This window comes from Zootoca vivipara, chromosome 1 (genome assembly GCF_963506605.1).
Source record: "Zootoca vivipara chromosome 1, rZooViv1.1, whole genome shotgun sequence".
NCBI classification, from domain to species: domain Eukaryota; kingdom Metazoa; phylum Chordata; class Lepidosauria; order Squamata; family Lacertidae; genus Zootoca; species Zootoca vivipara.
Genome location: NC_083276.1, coordinates 1,707,822 through 1,727,166, shown reverse-complemented (window position 1 = coordinate 1,727,166; position 19,345 = coordinate 1,707,822).

The following is a 19,345-nucleotide window of genomic DNA, read 5'->3' as shown; positions in this document are numbered from 1 at the left end:
CGATCCCTCGTAGCCAAGTAAGATTGTCTTCCATAAACATGGTTTTAACAATGAGTCCATAAGGGACTGTGGAGGCCAATTCTGGATCCACACGTCCTTCCACAGTGTGGACATTGGTTTCCAGGTGGGAGTTGATCACGGTGTGGATTTGCCAAGCGTGCCTTCCTCTTAGCACGTTTCTCCCTTGCATCCTGAGTTTGAGGGTCTTCAAAGCCCATGACACCTTTGGTAATGGCTGTTCTCCAATTGGAGCTCTCGCAGGCCAGTTGTTGATGTTTATACTACTTTTTTTTTTTTGCCTTGACCGCCAGCATTACGCTTTCCGTTTTTAATCTCGGAATAGAGTAGCTGCTTCAGAATGGAAGCAGAGAATAGCCATTGTGGCTAGTAGACACGGATGGCCTTATTCCCCATGGAATAAGTCCAGTATACCTGAAGGAGCGTCTCCACCCCCATCGTTCTGCCCGGACACTGAGGTCCAGTATCAAGGGCCTTCGGGCGGTTCCCTCGTTGCAAGAAGCCAAGTTGCAGGGAACCAGGCAGAGGGACTTCTTGGTAGTGGCGCCCGCCCTGTGGAACGCCCTCCCATCGGATGTCAAACAGAAAAACAGCTACCAGATTTTTAGAAGACATCTGAAGGCAGCCCTGTTTAGGGAGGTTTTTAATGTTTAATACATTATTTTATTTCATTTTCTGTTGGAAGCCACCCAGAGTGGCTGGGGAAACCCAGTCAGATGGACGGGGTATAAATAAATTATTATTATTATTATTATTATTATTATTATTATTATTATTATTAGTCTATTCCTCTTTTAAAACCAGCCAAGAGAATGATGGTTGTAGGTTGCTTTGAGTTGTCATGGGCAAGAGAAAGTGACTAAAAGATTTAATAAATAAAAAATCCTTTATAGCTGGAGGCTATCACTACATCCTGTGGAAGTGAGTTCCACAGTTTAACGATGCCCATCTTTCCCAAATCTCCTAAAAACTACATGTCCTAAACTGGTCCCAAGTTGCTCAGGGCTTCATACACTCATAGTAACACCTTGAACTTGGCCCAGTGGCAAATCCGCAACCAGCACAGATCTCTCAGCACAGGCTTTCTATTCTGACAAGGTCTCGCTCCCATCAGCAATTGCGCTGCAGCATTCTGCACCAACTTCACCCTCCGGATCAAGCGCGAGGGAATATTGAGGCTTAATGGAAGCTGCCAACGCTGGCATCTTCCGTTTTCTGCAGCGCCCAGGGGAAAAAACAACAACAACCTGCAGCCCAGGAGAGAAAGAAAGGCAAGGTGCAATTGCAAGGTCGTCGCTGGCTCCAGAGTGCATCCAGTCTCGTGGATAAAAACAGCCAAGGTCCCCGCGAGCCCCGGAGGGAGCTTTCCCTCTTCACCACCAGCTAATTATAAAAAGTAATTAACAAGATGTTTGTGAGAACTCTTTATCCAGAAGTGGGGCTAGGTGGAGAGGGAGAGGCGGAGAGCATTAAAGCCAATGCATTAATTGAAGTGAGGAGGGTGAGATGCTCTTAAGACTCTCCTCTCAGCTAACCTGGCTCCACTAATTACGGTGACCTTTCATTCTCAAGCAGCGACATGACGGGGAAGGAGAGGACCGGGGTGGCTCGTTTTCTTTTGCACAATCCTCGCCTTTTAGGCCTGCAGTGAACTCTTGATTTGACGCAGCGCATAGCATGGGGAGAGGGGACCCATATGGCACAGGTATGTATGTATGTATGTATGTATGTATGTATGTATGTATGTATGTAAGTATGTATGTATAAATAATTATTTATACCCCGCCCATCTGGCTGGGTTTCCCCAGCCACTCTGGGCGGCTTCCAACAGAAAAATAAAATAATTGATTAAACATTAAAAGTCTCCCTAAACAGGGCTGCCTTCAGATGTCTTCTAAAAATCTGGTAACTGTTTTTCTCTTTGACATCTGATGGGAGGGCGATCCACAGGGTGGGTGCCACCACCAAGAAGTCCCTCTGCCTGGTTCCCTGTAACTTGGCTTCTCGCAATGAGGGAACCGCCAGGAGGCCCTCGGCGCTGGACCTCAGTGTCCGGGCAGAACGATAGGGGTGGAGATGCTCCTTCAGGTATTCTGGACCGAGGCCATTTAGGGCTTTAAAGGTCAGCACCAACACTTTGAACTGTGCTCGGAAACGTACTGGGAGCCAATGTAGGTCTTTCAGGACCGGTGTTATGTGGTCTCGGCGGCCGCTCCCAGTCACCAGTCTAGCTGCCGCATTCTGGATTAGTTGTAGCTTCCAGGTCACCTTCAAAGGTAGCCCCACGTAGAGCGCATTGCAGTAGTCCAAGCGAGAGATAACCAGAGCATGCACCACTCTGGTGAGACAGTCTGCAGGCAGGGAGGGTCTCATCTTGCGTACCAGATGGAGCTGATAGACAGCTGCCCTGAACACAGAATTGACCTGTGCCTCCATGGACAGCTGTGAGTCCAAAATGACTCCCAGGGGCACAGTTGCCCCATTCAGGACCAGGGAGTCCTCCACACCAGCTCACCCCCAGTCCCCCCAAAACAGTACTTCTGTCTTGTCAGGATTCAACCTCAATCTGTTAGCCGCCATCCATCCTCCAACCGCCTCCAGGCACTCACACAGGACCTTCACTGCCTTCACTGTTGTTGTTGTCTTTATTAATAGCAAACCAGGAGGAGGAGAGACTGAAAAGAGGGAGCGTTCCAGCCAGGGCCATCCCAAGACTGTTTGCCACCTGAGGCAAACCAGAAAATGGCATACCACCACCACGTCTCACCCCCCACAACAGAACCCCAAAGTATTGACATCATCATCATACAGCAGGGACTGAAACCTTCCAACAATTCGACTTCATCTCCAAAAGCACACTTCTCCTTTTTCTCCCAAGATGAGACAGGTGCCAATCAATTATTATCTATTTATTAATTCATTTATTTATAACCTGCCTTTCTCCCTTACAGCTTACAGGTACAGTATCTCGCGGCATCTAGCTCTTACTCTATCCCATCAGCATCAAGTCTCAAAGAAATTGGACTTTGCTATTCCAGACTGATCCCTTGCAAAAAAAGGCCCCTCCCAATTTTTCCACCCTCAAAAAAGGGGTGGGGGATTCTGGGAGGGCCGTATTGCTCAGCCCATCTTGAAACCAGCTGAAAAGTGGCTCCGGGGGGGGGGGGACTTTCCTGCTGCCCCACTGCTAAAGCTCTTCTCTCTCTTTTTTGCAGGGGGGTGGGGATAATGTTTTCCATCTCTGTCTTGTCAAAAGCGATCGGCATGTTCCAATTGGCACAAAGAAAACCCCACAGACCCACAAACTAATTATTCAAGGAGGAGGAAATTATGCCAAACCTGACATGAAAAGACCCCTGTTTCAGGAGTAAATTGGAATCCGACTTCTTCAAGCAGTTGTTTTTAATAGATAGGCATTAGAACTGGGCTGCCAGCCAAGATTGCCAGGATGCGCTCTCCCCCCCCCCCCCCGAAAAAAACAGCACTCCAGCCTTCCCTGTTTCAAAGGAATATCTCTGCATCCGAGCCTCAGCACGCCACTGGCAGGCAGTGAATTACTTTGGATGATGCAATTAAAAATAGATTAATAGTCACCAATGACGAGCCTTTTATCAACAAGCACCAACCTCTGAGAGGAGGCCACAAGTGTTGGAATGAAAACGCTGTTGAGTGTTGCACGGAGTGAGCATTTAAATAATTCTCTCTTTCCACATCTCTCACACCCCTTTCCTGGAGTCCCAGGGTGGTTTGAACAAAACAGATAAGTCAAAGGAACAAACATGAATCGGGGTGCAAGGAAAATTCATTAGGGTGTGTCTACACTGCAGCTTGGACCCAGGTGGCGCTGTGGGTTAAACCACTGAGCCTAGGGCTTGCTGATCAGAAGGTCGGCGGTTTGAATCCCTGCGACGGGGTTAGCTCCCGTTGCTCGGTCCCAGCTCCTGCCAACCTAGCAGTTCGGAAGCACGTCAAACTGCAAGTAGATAAATAGGAACCACTACAGCGGGAAGGTAAATGGCGTTTCCATGTGCTGCTCTGGTTTGCCAGAAGCGGCTTTGTCACGCTGGCCACATGACCTGGAAGCTATACGCCGGCTCCCTCAGCCAATAATGCGAGATGAGCGCGCAACCCCAGAGTCGGTCACGACTGGACCTAATGGTCAGGGGTCCCTTTACCTTTACCTTACACTGCGGATTGTGTCCCAGGTCAGAGATGGTGCACCATTGCCAGGAAAACCCTCTGCTTACCACTGAAGCACTAGGAGAAGGGGACGACAGAGGACAAGATGGTTGGACAGTGTTCTCGAAGCTACGAACATGAGTTTGACCAAACTGCGGGAGGCAGTGGAAGACAGGAGTGCCTGGCGTGCTATGGTCCATGGGGTCACGAAGAGTCGGACACGACTAAACGACTAAACAACAACAACAACAACAACCACTGAAGCAGAACAAACACCAGTCCACAGTGGTCAACAGCGGGTTTTTGCAAGGAAAGCAGCAGGGGTTGACTTTGAACTTTCAAATTTCAGCGGTGCCCTGTGCAAGGCCAAAATTTGCTGCCCCCCAGCCCGGCCTCTCCTCTTCTGCTCTGCTCAATTCACTACATCATAGTTATAGCTTTACCTTCCAAGTCCCGGACTGCAGAATCCGGGACCGGCAGCCCTGTGACACCGGAAGTTGCGTCAACGTAACTTCCGGTGTCGCTTTGCCCTTCTATGGGCACCAAAAATGGCCGCCGACGGCTTCGAAAGTCACTTCTACGCATGTCAGGAAGTGCGTCGGTGCAACTTTTGGTGTCGCTCTGTCCATCTATGGGCACCAAAAATGGCCGCCACCGACACCGGAAGTCGCGTCTATGCACTTCCGGGCATGCGTAGATGCAATTTTGAAGCCGGCGGGGGGGCATTTGTGGTGCCCATAGAAGGGCAAATCAGAAAGAAAGAAAATGGCCGCCGGCAGGAGAAAATAACGGAGAAAAACGGGAGACGAAGTGATACGGGGGACCACCGGGAAAGGGTAAGTAAAAACAGGGGTTTCCCGGGGGAAACGGGGTACTTGGCAGCTATGGTTATAGCACCCCTAGGCTCAGTGCCCAGTGTGGCAGAACCAGTCACGCTGCCCTAATTCTGCCTCTGAAAGCAGCGGGACAAGCCTTTGGAAGAGGGGCGTCAGCAAAGTGACTTGATGTTCATGGAAGCGGACGGGGGAATGGGACAGAAAGGGGCCCATCCTTACTTTATTTCATTCTGTGGGTGGCATTCCTCTAATGCCGTGGTTCCCAAACCTTTGGGGGGGGCACCACCCCTTGGTTCCATAAGGTAAAAGGTAAAGGACCCCTGGAGGGTCAAGTCCAGTCAAAGGTGACTATGGGGTTGTGGCGCTCATCTCACTTTCAGGCCGAGGGAGTCGGCGTTTGTCCACAGACAGCTTTCCGGGTCATGTGGCCAGCAGGACTAAACTGTTTCTGGCACAACAGAACATTGTGACAGGTGACAGAAACCAGAGCGCACAGAAACGCCGTTTACCTTCCCGCTGCAGTGGTACCTATTTATCTACCTGCACTGGCAATGCTTTTGAACTGCTAGGTTGGCAGGAGCTGGGACAGAGCAATGGGTGCTCACTCTGTCGTGGGGATTTGAACCACTGACCTTCTGATCAGCAAGCCCAAGAGGCTCAGTGGTTTACACCACAGCGCCACCTGTGTCCCATGCATTCCATAAACTCATCCCCAGTGCCCCCTATCCTTCACTATAAAAAAAATTATTCCAAATAGCAGTTTGTACAAACCACTAAGGAAAATGGTTGGCATACGTCTGTCTCAGGAGGCAATGGAAGAGTGTGCCTTTGTGGGTAAAGTCAAACTGTTGGAGAGTTACAGCGCCTGCTGTGGCTGCAGAGACTGATAGGGGAGAGACATGTTTTGTTGCAGCTGGGGCAGAGGACGGCGCCCAGTTTTGCTGCTGCAGATGCATCAGTGTGTTTCTTCTCTCTGCGCTCCTCCCAGCAGTCATTCCTCCTCTGGCTGCTGATTGTCTGTCTCCAGGAACTGCTGTCGTCTGCAAGGGATTCACAATAAAATTCAAAACTAACAATTAATTGCCCTTTTATTCAAAATCCAGTTGAAATATTTAGCTTAATGGATTCAACAAAATCCATTAAGCGATACCAGCTTTGGGAAGTCTGAGAGTCATTTACAGCTCCAGCCCACACACACACACACACCGCCATCCCCTTGCGCCTTAGCAGCCCCTTAGGTAATCCCATTATCCCCCAGGGAACAGAATCACCCCCTTTGGGGACCACTGGTCTATTGTGTCTGTTATGTACTGAGCTTGGATCCTAAAACAATAGGCAGGTAGGATCCTAGAATGCAACAGCCGATTGGCCTGCAGGAGCAGCCCAATCAGGTTCCAGGAGGGAAGCAGAATCAGCCAATCAGACGTGACCCATTGTGTAAATAATGTAGATAAAGCCAGAGGTTTTTTTGGGGGGGGGAATTCATTCACTGTTTTACGAGTTGCAATAAACAGCATGAAATCACTAGACGACTCCAAGTATATTTCAGTGTCCCATCAATGTTATTTGAATGGGGTGTTTTTCCCTCTCAAATCCGCCCTTCCCTAATATGCTTGTCTGTCTATATTAGTTTCTAAAGCTCATTGAACACAGGACCCCAAGAATTGGCAGGGACTCGGGGCACCATCCATATTGACCCCCACCCCAAACCCATGACAGTATTATATTATTTTAATTTGCCTTCAAAATACCAGTAATACACCAACACTTGTGTGTCTCCCCTCTCGTGCCTCGTAATAAGCAATGCCATGACTTGCCTCCTCCCCATGCTGTTGGTGTCTTGATGGAGGCTTCCTAGATTGAGGTCCTTCTCTCCAGTGGTGTCCTCCCTAGAGACCCCCCTAGAGACTGATGAAACCAGCCTCCTCGCCACCTCACTCCTGACTTTAAGTTTCGTTAAAAGAAAACCTTTGCATGTAGGAAGAGTAGCAGCCACCGGGAGGCAACTGAGAGCTGGTTTTCTCCTCTCCTTCGATGGTCCTCTCCTGCTTATTCTGCATGGTTTGTCTTGTCAATTCTGACACATTGTTGTCAAGACTGATGGATGTTCTTAACGATGAGGAAAGGGGATCCGACACATTCACGGCAGGGGGTGACCACAGTGGCTATGTTCCCCCTCTACCTTCAGGTAGGTGGCCGTGTTGGTACCAGAGCCTGCAATAAACCCAGATGCCAACTTTGCTGCCACATACACCCGGACAACATCATTACTGGCCCCAACAACATCCAACATACCATCTCAGGACTATTTAATTGCTCATCTTCTAACATTGTGTATGCCAACAGTGCCCTTCAGCTCTCTATATTGGACAAACAGGCCAAACCCTACGCCAAAGGATAAATGGACATAAATCTGACATCAGGAACCATAAGACAGAGAAACCAGTAGGAGAACACTTCAATCTCCCAGGATATTCTATACAAGATCTCTAAGCAGCTGTTTTATTACAGAAAAATTTCAGGAACAGACTGGAAAGAGAAGTTGCTGAATTGGAACTCATTACCAAGCTTAAAACCATGGAGCCCCCTGGGATGAATAAAGACATTGGATTCTTATCTCATTATGCATGATCAAGCTTTCTTTAGCGCCTCAGCCCTTGCTTTTTCCCTGCAGGACCAATTGCAGCCATCAGCAGTCGTTAACAGCCATCTACAGGTTTACCACTCCCATCAGCCCATCACCCATTCCCACCCACCCTCTGTATATACATAAGGGACTGACTTCTGTTTCAAGTGTATCTGAAGAAGTGTGCATGCACACGAAAGCTCATACCAAAATAAAAACCAAGTTGGTCTTTAAGGTGCTACTGAAGGATTTTTTTTTATTTTGTTCCCCCTCTACCGTCAGAGATGTGAAGCTGATGCTCGGGTCCTGCTGATGGGCTTCCTATCATGGGCATCTGGTCGGCCACTGTGAGAAGAAGATGCTGTGCCTCTGTGACACACTGGCCAGTAGATACAGTGGTACCTCGACATACGAATGCTTCGACTTACGAAGGTTTCGACTTACGAAGTTGACAACCCCGGAAGTCTTTTCGCCCCGCCCACGCGTTCTGCACCTGTGGAGAAGCGGTGCGCACGGTCCGCACATGCGCAGAAGTGCAAAATCGTGCTTCGTGCATGTGCAGAACAGGCGCTTCGACATCCGAAAACCTCGACTTACGAAGAGCGCCGCGGAACGGATCGTCTTCGTATGTCGAGGTACCACTGTATAGGGCACAATATCGATTTTAACCTCTGAGGGAAACTCTGAGTAGGCTTGCTAAGATGTATAAGACTGAATCAGGTAAGTGCTGGAGATGCAAAGAGTTCCACCTGAATGTTCTATCTGATGTGGTGGGCTTGTAAAAGGGTAAAAGAGTACTGGGAAATGATCCATAAGGAATTGAAGGAAAAGGTTTAAAAGTACTTTCCCAAAAAAAAACCAGAGTCTTTTTTGTTGGGGAAAATTCAGACTGAAATTCCCAGTTGTAAGAAAGGTTATTTATGTATGCTACAACTGTGGCCCGTGTTAGCCCCAAAATGGAAAACGAGTGAGGTCCCAACTAAAGAAGAATAGCTGAAGGAGCGTCTCCACCCCCATCGTTCTGCCCGGACACTGAGGTCCAGCGCCGAGGGCCTTCTGGCAGTTCCCTCGCTACGAGAAAGCAAGTTACAGGGAACCAGGCAGAGGGCCTTCTCAGTAGTGGCACCCACCCTGTGGAATGCCCTCCCACTAGAGGTCAAAGAGAGCAACAATTACCAGACCTTTAGAAGGCACCTCAAGGCAGCCCTGTTTAGGGAAGCTTTTAATGTTTGATGGATTTCTGTATTTTAATATTTTGTTGGAATATTCTCTGGAGCAGCAGAAAACGACCTTTCTCCCTCCTCTATATGACATCCTTTTATATATTTGAACATGGCTATCATATCACCCCTTAACCTTGTCTTCTCCAGGCTGTAAGTAGACAGTAGCAGTAATCTGTGTTTCCCCCAAGCCATAAAGGTGTAAAGGGTCTGGAAACCAAGCCTGGCGAGGAACGGTTGAGAGAGTTGGGGATGTTCAGTCTGGAAAAGAAGAGACTGGGAGCAGATCGCCATCTTCAAATATCTGAAGGATAATTGTCCTATGCAAAATGGAGCAAGTTTGTTTTCCCGAACCAATGGATTCAAACAACAGGAAAGGAGATCCCCACTAAACATTAGGAAGAATTTTGTGAGGGCAAGAGCCATGGGCGTACCCACCATGGGGCAGGGGTAGGCAGCTGCCCCCCCTAGAAGCAGGGCAGCTGGAGAGGGCAGGCAGGGACACTGCCTGCTGTGCTCCGCCTCAGCCTGCTTGGCTGAAACAAAACAGCAGCAGTGGCAGCAAAGCTGCCTCTGTTGAAAAAAACCTGGACCTAAACCTGGGCTAACTTCAGCCCACACTCTTTCAGAGCATTGTGGGGCAGCACTTTTTGCGCTGTGCTCGCTGTGACTTGAAAGAGTGTGGGCTGAAGTTAGTCCAGGTCCAGGTTTCTTTCAATGGAGGCAGCTGCTGCCTCATTTTAGTCACTGCTTCCATTAAAGGAGCAGGCAAGGCAGGAGTGCAAGTGTGGGTGGCTCTGTGTGCTGCCTTGTAAATGGCCCCCTTTTCTCCGGGGTGTGTGGACGTTGACCATGCCTCCTGGGGGGATGCTGGCTACGTCATTGCCAGCTAGCCAGTCGGGTGGCTGGGGGGCGTGGCTGGGGGCCATGGCTGGGGGCGTGGCTGGGGGCCATGGCTGGGGGCGTGGCTGGTGTGCCCCCCCCCAGGTTTGATCCTGGGTACGCCCATGGCAAGAGCTGTTTGACAGTGGAACGGACTCCTCAGAAGGTGATTGGCCATCCATCATGGATTCTTTAGCTCTTCTTCCTGCATTGCCCTGTATTTTTAGCTGTTCTTATTTTTACTTACCGAGAATAAGGGCTATTCCCATAGCTGCCAAGTTTTCCCTTTTCTCGCAAGGAAGCCTATTCAGCATAAGGGAAAATCCCTTTTAAAAAGGGATAACTTGGCAGCTATGGCTGTTCCTGAAGCTGATGATGATGATGATGCATTGCAGAGAGTTGGAGCAGATGTCCCTTTTGGTCACTTCCAACTCTACAATTCTATGATTCATAGTGAAGAGAGACTGAAAGTTGCAAATGTTAACAAAAAGGGAAATGTTAACAAAGTCATACATACAGTGGTCCCTTGGTTTGCAACCGTTTTGGATTACAACCATTTTGGATTACAACCACGTCAAACCCTGAAGTGTGTGTCCCTTTTTTGGATTGCAACCCCCCCTTTTTTATTATTACAACCCTCTTTTTTTCCTTTTTTTTTTTGAGGCCCCATTGGCGAAAGCGTGCCTTGGGTTACAACCTGCTTTGGTTTACAACCGGACCTCCAGCACAGATTATGGTTGTAAACCAAGGTATCCCTGCATTATGGAACGCAACAGGTACAATTTCAGAGGGCTGGTCCTTGCTGTGATTCCTGCACCGCAGGCAGGTTGACCAGATAACTCTTGGGGTGCCTTCCAACACTACAATTCAATGTTCATATGATGGCCTGACTGCAGTTTGGGTTTCTGAGAGCCCACATCCTTTGGAGTGTAGCCACAGTCGGCAGAGATCATAACGAGGCAATAGCTTCGGGGACTAGGTGGCCTTTTCTGAGAAGCGGCAGGAAATGAATACTTTAGCAAGCCTGCCTCTTTGTTCAAAACCTATTTGCGTCACCAGCCGATGATGGGGGGGTTGCAGTATCCCCAGGAAGTCCAAGAGCCCAAAGGACGGGAAGGGAGGCAGTCTGCTCCTTCCCTGGTCCAGGCAGATGGAGATGTGAAGCCTGGTGCCCTGGCGTGATTCGGAGAGAAAAGGCCGACAGCCACTGCCTCCAGGTTCCCATAGCAATGAAATTAGCTTCCCTGTGTGTGGTCAGTACATGAAAGGCAGAGCCGTCACTATCACAACGGAGGATAATAGCGTTAGTAGCTGGAAGTGTGCTGGGAAGTTGGAATATCTTTCTGGGGGGGGGGGAGGACAGGCAAAAAGAACCAGGTTGAATGAGCTACGAAGATCATGGAGTCGTCGGATTGTAAAATTGGAAGGGATGTGAAAGGTCGTTTCTGTCTGTCTGTTTGTTTTGTTTTTAATAAACATGATAGAAATTCATAAAATTCCGCATGGCGTGACTAGAGTGGGTAGAGGAAAGCTTTTCTCCCGCTCTCGTAACGCAAGAACTCGTGGACACCCAGCGAAGCTGAATGCTGGGACATTTACGGCAGGTCAAATAAAGTCCTTTTCCCTGAAGCTCATACAAACTCCCGCAGGTGGCAGGGAGGGCCGCCCACTTGGATGGCTCTAAAAGAGGATTGGGCAAATTCATGGAGGAGGAGGAGAGGGCTAGGGATGGCTGCAAGTCAGGGTGACTCTGTCCTGCTTCCACGGTTGGAGGCAGCCATGCTTCTGAATACCAGCTGGTGGAAACCGCAGGAGGGGAGAGGGCTAGCGCTTTGATTAAGCTACAAAGGCGAGGAATGAGATCGGCTTTACCATTTATATACCTCTCAAATCTTCACACACTTGATAATAAAATGGAGGATCTGCACCTTATTAATCAAGGAAACTCAAGGAAACTCCGATATGCTAAAGAGGAGGGTTCGAGGAAAGGAGACAGAAATTTGCACAACCAAGCTAGGAGCGCACTGACGAAGGAGATTATGGTGGCAAAATGAACTTATGATTCGGACTCGATTCTCAAACATGTCTCGGCTACTCTTCGGAAGAATTTACAGAACATTTCTGAATATAAGAGAACATCTTCTTTTACTGAATATAAGAGAACATATTCTTCTGCTCCGGAGAGTCAAGAATTGGCAGACAAGCTGAATCAGTTTTATAGCAAAGTCAAGCATTATCAACTAGAACAATTCACTCGGCGCCAGAGGCACCAACAACCACCTCAACCTGTTCTGAAGTCACTACAGGGACAGAAGGCAAAAGCTCCAGGCACAGTCGGAGTGGCTCCTCTTTGCTTGAAATAGTGTTTTGCACACCCCAGATATTTAACAGATATTTTGTATAAAGTACGTTTACATTGTAAAATTAGCCAAAGCAAATTGCAAGTATGTAAATACTTGGTGAATAAATTACTATTCTATTCTATTCTATTCTATTCTGTTCTATTCTATTCTATTCTATTCATCTTGTGCTCAAATCCTGCTTGTGGGCTGTGGGTGCATAGCTGCCAAGTACCCCGTTTTCCCCGGGAAACCCCCGTTTTTACTTACCTTTTCCCGGTGGTCCCCCGTATCCCTTTGTCTCCCGTTTTTCTCCGTTATTTTCTCCTGTTGGCAGCCATTCCCCCCCCCCTGATTTGCCCTTCTATGGGCACAAAAAATGGCCACCGCCGGCTTCAAAAGTAGCTTCTACGCATGACCGGAAGTGCGTCGACGCAACTTCCAGTGTCGCCCCGCCCATCTATGGGCACCAAAAATGGCCGACGACGACACCGGAAGTCGCGTCGACGCACTTCCGGTCATGCGTAGAAGCTACTTTTGAAGCCGGCGGCAGCCATTTCTGATGCCCATAGAAGGGCAAAGCGACACCGGAAGTTACGTTGAGGCAACTTCCAGTGTCACACGGCTGCCGGTCCCGGATTCTGCAGTCCAGGACTTGGAAGGTAAGTGTGGGTGGGGTATAAATAATAAAATTGCTTTTATTAATTACTATGTGGGTTTCTCATTGGGGCCTCTGGTTGGCCACTGTGAGAACAGGATGCTGGACTAGATGGGCCTGTGGCCTGAACCAGAAGGTTCTTCCTATGCTCTTATGTTAAGGTGGCTGATCTTTCCACCAAGAACCTTGATTATTGCAGAATACAGCCCAGAACCCACCGAACTAGCTGCACAGGTTCACAAAGACACTGTCATCCCTTGTGGTCCTAGCTTGAGAAAAATGCCCAGGGTTGGCCTGGATTCAACAGGTGATGGACCGTGCAGAATCCCCTTTGCCATTCATCACCCACAGGGCCAAGAAGAAGAAGAACAAATTGGGTCATTTCCCCCTCTGTGAATTAGGGAGCATTTATTGCGAGGCATTCATTCTCATTTTGCATCTCCCTGCTAAATTAAATAGCCTTCTGCTACCCGGCTCTTTCTCCTTAATCAAATTTACCTCTTAGCCTCTAAATGAATCGGCCTCCTTCCTTTCTGTTCCAGGCACCCAGTAAACATTTCAGCACATTCTCCTTCCTCCTCCTCCTCCTCCTCCTCCTCCTCCTCCTCCTCCTCCATGCTGCCCATCTGACTGGGTTGCCCCAGCCACTCTGGTCGGCTTCCAACATATTAAACATATTAAGCACAATAAAAAAATTCCTTCAGTAGCACCTTAAAGACCAACTAAGTTTATATTTTGGTATGAGCTTTCGTGTGCATGCACACTTCTTCAGATATCTAGATATAAAGACCAACTAAGTTTATATTTTGGTATGAGCTTTCGTGTGCATGCACACTTCTTCAGTGTATCTGAAGAAGTGTGCATGCACACGAAAGCTCATACCAAAATATAAACTTAGTTGGTCTTTAAGGTGCTACTGAAGGAATTTTTTTATTTTGCTTCGACTCAGACCAACACGGCTACCTACCTATATTAAGCACATTAAAACATCAAACATTATGTCCTGCACATGCTCTGGATGTAAAACAGTTTCTCTTCCCATTAATAAGTCAGGATGGGGAGAGTGGCTTGTCTACTTCATGAAGCAAAATCCACCATTTCTTCAACTCCTTTGAAATACTAAAGATTTGCCTCCCTTTCCCAGGTTGCAAAGATGTTATTCATTATTTTTTAAAGTGCACTCGGCTGCAAACGCAATTTTAAAAATGCACAATGTTGGGCTTTGTGTGAGTCACTTGTTTGGATCCGTCTGAAGTTGGCAGCTATGGTTGGGGGGGGGGAATCACAGGGAAAACCCGGGGTGGGGGAGGGGGGGATACGTCATGGATCGACACAGGGTGGTGGCAGTCACAGGGATTAGCCACGGCAACGCGTGGCAGGGCCAGCTAGTATGTTCATAAATTTGCAAGGCAAACACATACATAAGTATACAAACTACGTGTCTGAAATAGTACAGGAGAGCAATCCTGAAACCATTTTGACTCTCCCAAATTTGTTAGGTTTTTCCTTTAAGACTGATGTGGTCAATGGTGCTACACACAGATGTGTGTTTGTAACCTTGTTCTGAATATTAACACACCTGTGAGCTTTTGCTAATTTGAATAATTGAAGGTAGTTTGCTTACTGTAATGTGATTGGGTAATTGACTATTTTGAATTCTGTATTTAAGCTACCCCAATGGTTCATGAGTTTGGTGGTGATGGATTGTGAAATGAGAGGAATGGAGTAGAGGAGTGTGTTGTATATAATTGTAAATAAAAGCAAGCAAAGATACTGAAGACGGCTTTGTTATTTCGTCGACCCTGCCGCTGTTGCCACTCGGTTGGTGCGTATTTTGCCCAACAAAATTGACCTCAAATATTTCTCTGCAAGGAGGGAGGAAATGGGAAAGCCTCCCCATTGTTTCTTTGCTCACAAATCCTGTCTTAAGGGTGTACCTGTGTATGAATAGGGTGAGCCTGTGACCTGGATTCAGGAATTAAAATATTTACCGTCACAAAAGAATGGCCAGGATGCCCAGGTAAAAGCAATCAGTGACCATTATCAGGTATCCTGACAGACAGGATTTCTGCTGTAGACCGCCCTTTCAGTAGGATGTTTTTGGGGGTGGTCTTGAACTACAGGGGAGGCAATTTTCAAATGTCTATATAAAGGACCCCTTTGCAACAGTTGAATAAAGATCAGGCTTGCTAGCTGCTTTGCTTCTCAATAGTCTCTGGTTGGCCTCTGTTATTTTCTCCTACCCATAGAGAACCTACATGCAGGCTCTTGGGTGCCCAATAAGGGAAAGGGAGCAGTGTTATTCTTATAACAGGCCTGACCACAAAACCAGTAAGACTCAGCTAAGGGCAAACCTAGCGCTGACTGTCAGAGTGAAAAACAACTCCAGTTAAGGTACAAGGAGGATACTTTACATACAGTAAAAAATAAAAAGTCGAGTAAGGGTTTTGAAGCCAAAATCCCTTCATGGATCACTGCCTTGTCATGACGAAGGGGCTTGAACAACTCAGAGAAGCTATGAGCTATGCCGTGCAGGTCCACCCAAGATGGACAGGTCATAGTGGAGAGTTTTGACTAAACGTGATCCACCTGGAGAAGGAACTGGCAAGCCACTCCAGTATCCCTGCCAAGAAAACTCCATGGACAAAGACAACAGGCATATAAAAGTTATGACGCTGGAAGATGAGCCCCTCTGGTCGGATGGCGTCCAACATGCTACTGAGGAAGAGCGGAGGACAAGTACAAGTAGATTCAGAGCTGATGAAGCGGCTGGGCCAAAGCCGAAAGGTCGCTCAGTTGCGGATATGCCTGGAAGTGAAAGGAAAGTCCGATGCTGTAAAGAAAAAATATTGCATAGGAACCTGGAATGTAAGAACCATGGATGAAGGTAAGCTGGATGTGGTCAAAAATGAGATGGCAAGAGGCTCCAATACTTTGGCCATCTCATGAGAAGACTCCCTGGGGAAAACCCTGATGTTGGGAAAGATGGAGGGCACAAGGAGAAGGGGACAACAGAGGATGAGATGGTTGGACAGTATTCTCAAAGCTACGAACATGAGTTTGACCAAACTGTGGGAGGCAGTGGAAGACAGGAGTGCCTGGCGTGCTCTGGTCCATGGGGTCACGAAGAGTCGGACACGACTAAATGACTAAACAACAACAACAACAGCCGTGTTGGTCTGACGCAGTCAAAACAAAATTAAAAAATCCTTCCAGTAGCACCTTAGAGACCAACTAAGTTTGTCAGAAGAAGTGTGCATGCACACGAAAGCTCATACCTATGACAAACTTAGTTGGTCTCTAAGGTGCTACTGGAAGGATTTTTTTATTTTGTTTTGAATAAATCCTGACCAATTGGGACTTTGGTCTAAGCCTCTGTACTTGAACCCCCAAGGGAAATTTCTCCCACAATGCCTTGCTCAGATTTCCCTACAGTGACTTGGCAGCAGCTCTTCCAGGCTCCAAGCAGGGCCATTTTCCAGCCCCGTCCAGAGATGCTGGGGTTGAGCCTGGGACTAAACAGGGACTCTGCGGCTGAGCTACAGCCCTTCTCAGTCCTTAGTATGTTTGACACTTCCTTTGGACTAAATTTCTGGAATATGAACAGCCCGTAACAATTACGAATGAGCAGAAACCCTAAGACAGGTTTGCAAGTGAATGTTTATTGATTATATGCTTCGTGGTGACAAAAAATTATTGGAGGTGTGCGGCAACTGCAAGGCTCACATTGCATCTGCGTGAATAGCGTTTAGAAGCATCTGTTTCGAATCCACTGTGTGTCGTTCCAATTCCATTAATTATTTGGGTTCAGCTTGGGAGTAAGCCCCCTTGAACTCAACGGGGCTTACTTCTGAGTAGATTTTATTGCACTACGCTGCCAAGACATGAGCAAGCATGCTTTCTTCATCGACCTGCCTGGGGCAGAATGATAGTATAGATTTCTTTGCCTAATTGGCAAGCAGTGGACTGTCCTGGGATGCAATGGCTGCCCTGACATCATTAAGCGCCTTGGAAGGAGGCTAATGAAAGAGGCCACTCTGGGCTTGGTAGTGGAGAGGCAAGGAGGTGGAAACCCGTCTCAACACGCAGGTGCCCGCTGCGCCTAGGGTTGCCAGACTCAATAGAGGACAGGACTTCTGTGCCATTAATTGCCCTGCTCTCTTTTGAGCCTGGAAACCTTAAAGAGAAACCAGCAGACCCTTTGTTTAATTTCCAAGCAAAGGGTCTGCTGGTTTTTCATTAAGGTTTCCAGACTCAAAAGAGAGCAGGGCAATTAATGGCACAGAAGTCCTGTTCTCTATTGAGTCTGGCAAACCTAGCTACGCCCTGTGAGCTTGTGGTGCTCTGGGTTTTATCTGCTCAGCACCTTTGCATCCTTGCTTTCAGGTGTTACAGAAATTACAGGGGGGTGTACATCTTTAAAGTTGTTAAATGTTACAAATATTTGCGTGTTCTCCACAGGCATCTGTGAGTAAAAGATGCTGTACTTTATGGGCCATTGGCCTCATCCAGCAGTCTCTTCTTACGTTCATGTTTGTGTTTGCATGCGCGAGTGTCTCTTGCATGTGAGAGCACATGCAAGGGAGAGAGAGAGAGATGCTCTCTCACCTTCTGCTTCTCTTCACAGACACAGTCCTTGTTTCATCTCCCGGTGCTACATGGGGTTTTTGCACCTATCAGTGACTGTCGACTGCATGACTTATCCAATCAACCACTTTGAGAGGAACTTCTAATCTGTGCCTCTTTTAAAAAAAAAGTATTTCCCACAAGTGATCATAGTCCAGGAATTAAAAAGGGTTTTCATATTTGTAAACATTTATTTTTATTTTATTTTTAAAAAACTGGAATAAAGGAAACCCGTAGCTGGAAAGCAATGATAAACAGTTCGCCCAGAGGTGAGTTTTGATGTTTCTGCTGACAAAGACATTTGCTGCTGTGATGATAGAACTTGCAGGAGGTGGGAAATGGGTAGCAATTTGAGAATTACCAGGAATGTGTATCTCGATTTAAACATTACACTCCAAATTAGAGAGATCTTTTGCAAAGTAGAGTCTGGGTTCTGAATTACGGGAAGAGTGACTCAGAGCTGTCATTTAATTAAGCCCTGTCTTCTGTAGCCGCAATGATTTATAGCACCTGCCCTGACACATAAATTAAGAAAGACGAATTGTCCACATTTCCCTGCTTGAGCTGATAACTGGCGCAGAAGATTTCCCCCCTCCTCCCAACACCCGTCTTCAAGCCCCTTGCCTTTCACCACAGAATAATCAAGCTGCCATTTTGCACACATGGAGACATATTTAACACATGACAGAATTGAAAATGTGTCACTTTCATATCCAGTGCTTAATTGCAAAAAATGGGAAAGCAAGCTACTACTCTGGGTTTGCCTGGAAACATCAGGGCAGAAGAACAGCCCAGCAGGATCAGGCCCGTGGCCCACATAGTCCAGCCTCCTGTTCCCACAGCGACCAACCAGATGCCAGTGGGAAACCAGCAAGCAGGATCCGAGCACAAGAGCAACTCTCCCCTCCTGGGGTTTTCCAGCAACTTGTGTTCAGAGGTATTGGTGCCTCAAACAGTGGAGGCCGAACGAACATGGCTATCCTGGCTGGTAGTGATCCATAGCCCTCTTCTCCTCCATAAAGTTGTCTAATCCTCTTTTAAAGCCATCTAGGTTGCTGGCCATCACTGCCTCCTGTGGGAGGGAGTTCCGCAGTTTAACTCTGCGCTGTTTGAAGAAGGCCTTCCTTTTATTTGTCCTGAATCTTCCAACACTGAGCTCCATTGCAATTGGCCACGTGTCCCGGTGCCATGGAGAGATGCCACCTGAGCCTCGAGCGACAGCAAAGGATCCAGGAGTACCCCCAAGCTACGCACCTGCTCCTTCAGAGGAAGTGTAACCCCATCAAGAGCCTCCTTTCCATCCGGTCTAGGGAACTTGCCCACTCACAGGGTCTCCATCTTAGCTAGGTTGGTCCTTAGTTTATTGGCTATCACCCAGTCGAATACCAAGGCAAGACTTTTCCAACGCCACAATATCCTTTTCGGGGTGAGGCGACCAGAACTGTACACAGTGTTCCAAAGACAGTCACTTCATAGGTTTGCATGCCATGATGATGTCAGCAGATTTATCACCCTCATCATTTATTTTCAGCTGATTTCCCAATAGAATCAAACACCATCAAAGCATTCCTGACAGATGGCCGTCAAGCCTCCGCTTAAAGACCTCCAAAGAAGGAGACTCCACCACACTCCTTGGTAGCAGGTTCCACTGCCAAACAGCTCTTACTGTCAGGAAGCTCTTCCTAATGTTTAGGTGGAACCTTCGTTCTTGTAGTTTGAATCCATTGCTCCGTGTCTGCTTCTCAGGAGCAGCAGAAAACAACCTTTCTCCCTCCTCCAAATTCCACTGCCGAACAGCTCTTACTGTCAGGAAGTTCTTCCTAATGTTTAGGTGGAATCTTCTTTCTTGGAAGTTTGAATCCATTGCTCCGTGTCCGCTTCTCTGGAGCAGCAGAAAACAACCTTTCTCCCTCCTCTATCTGGCATCCTTTTATATATTTGAACATGGCTATCATATCACC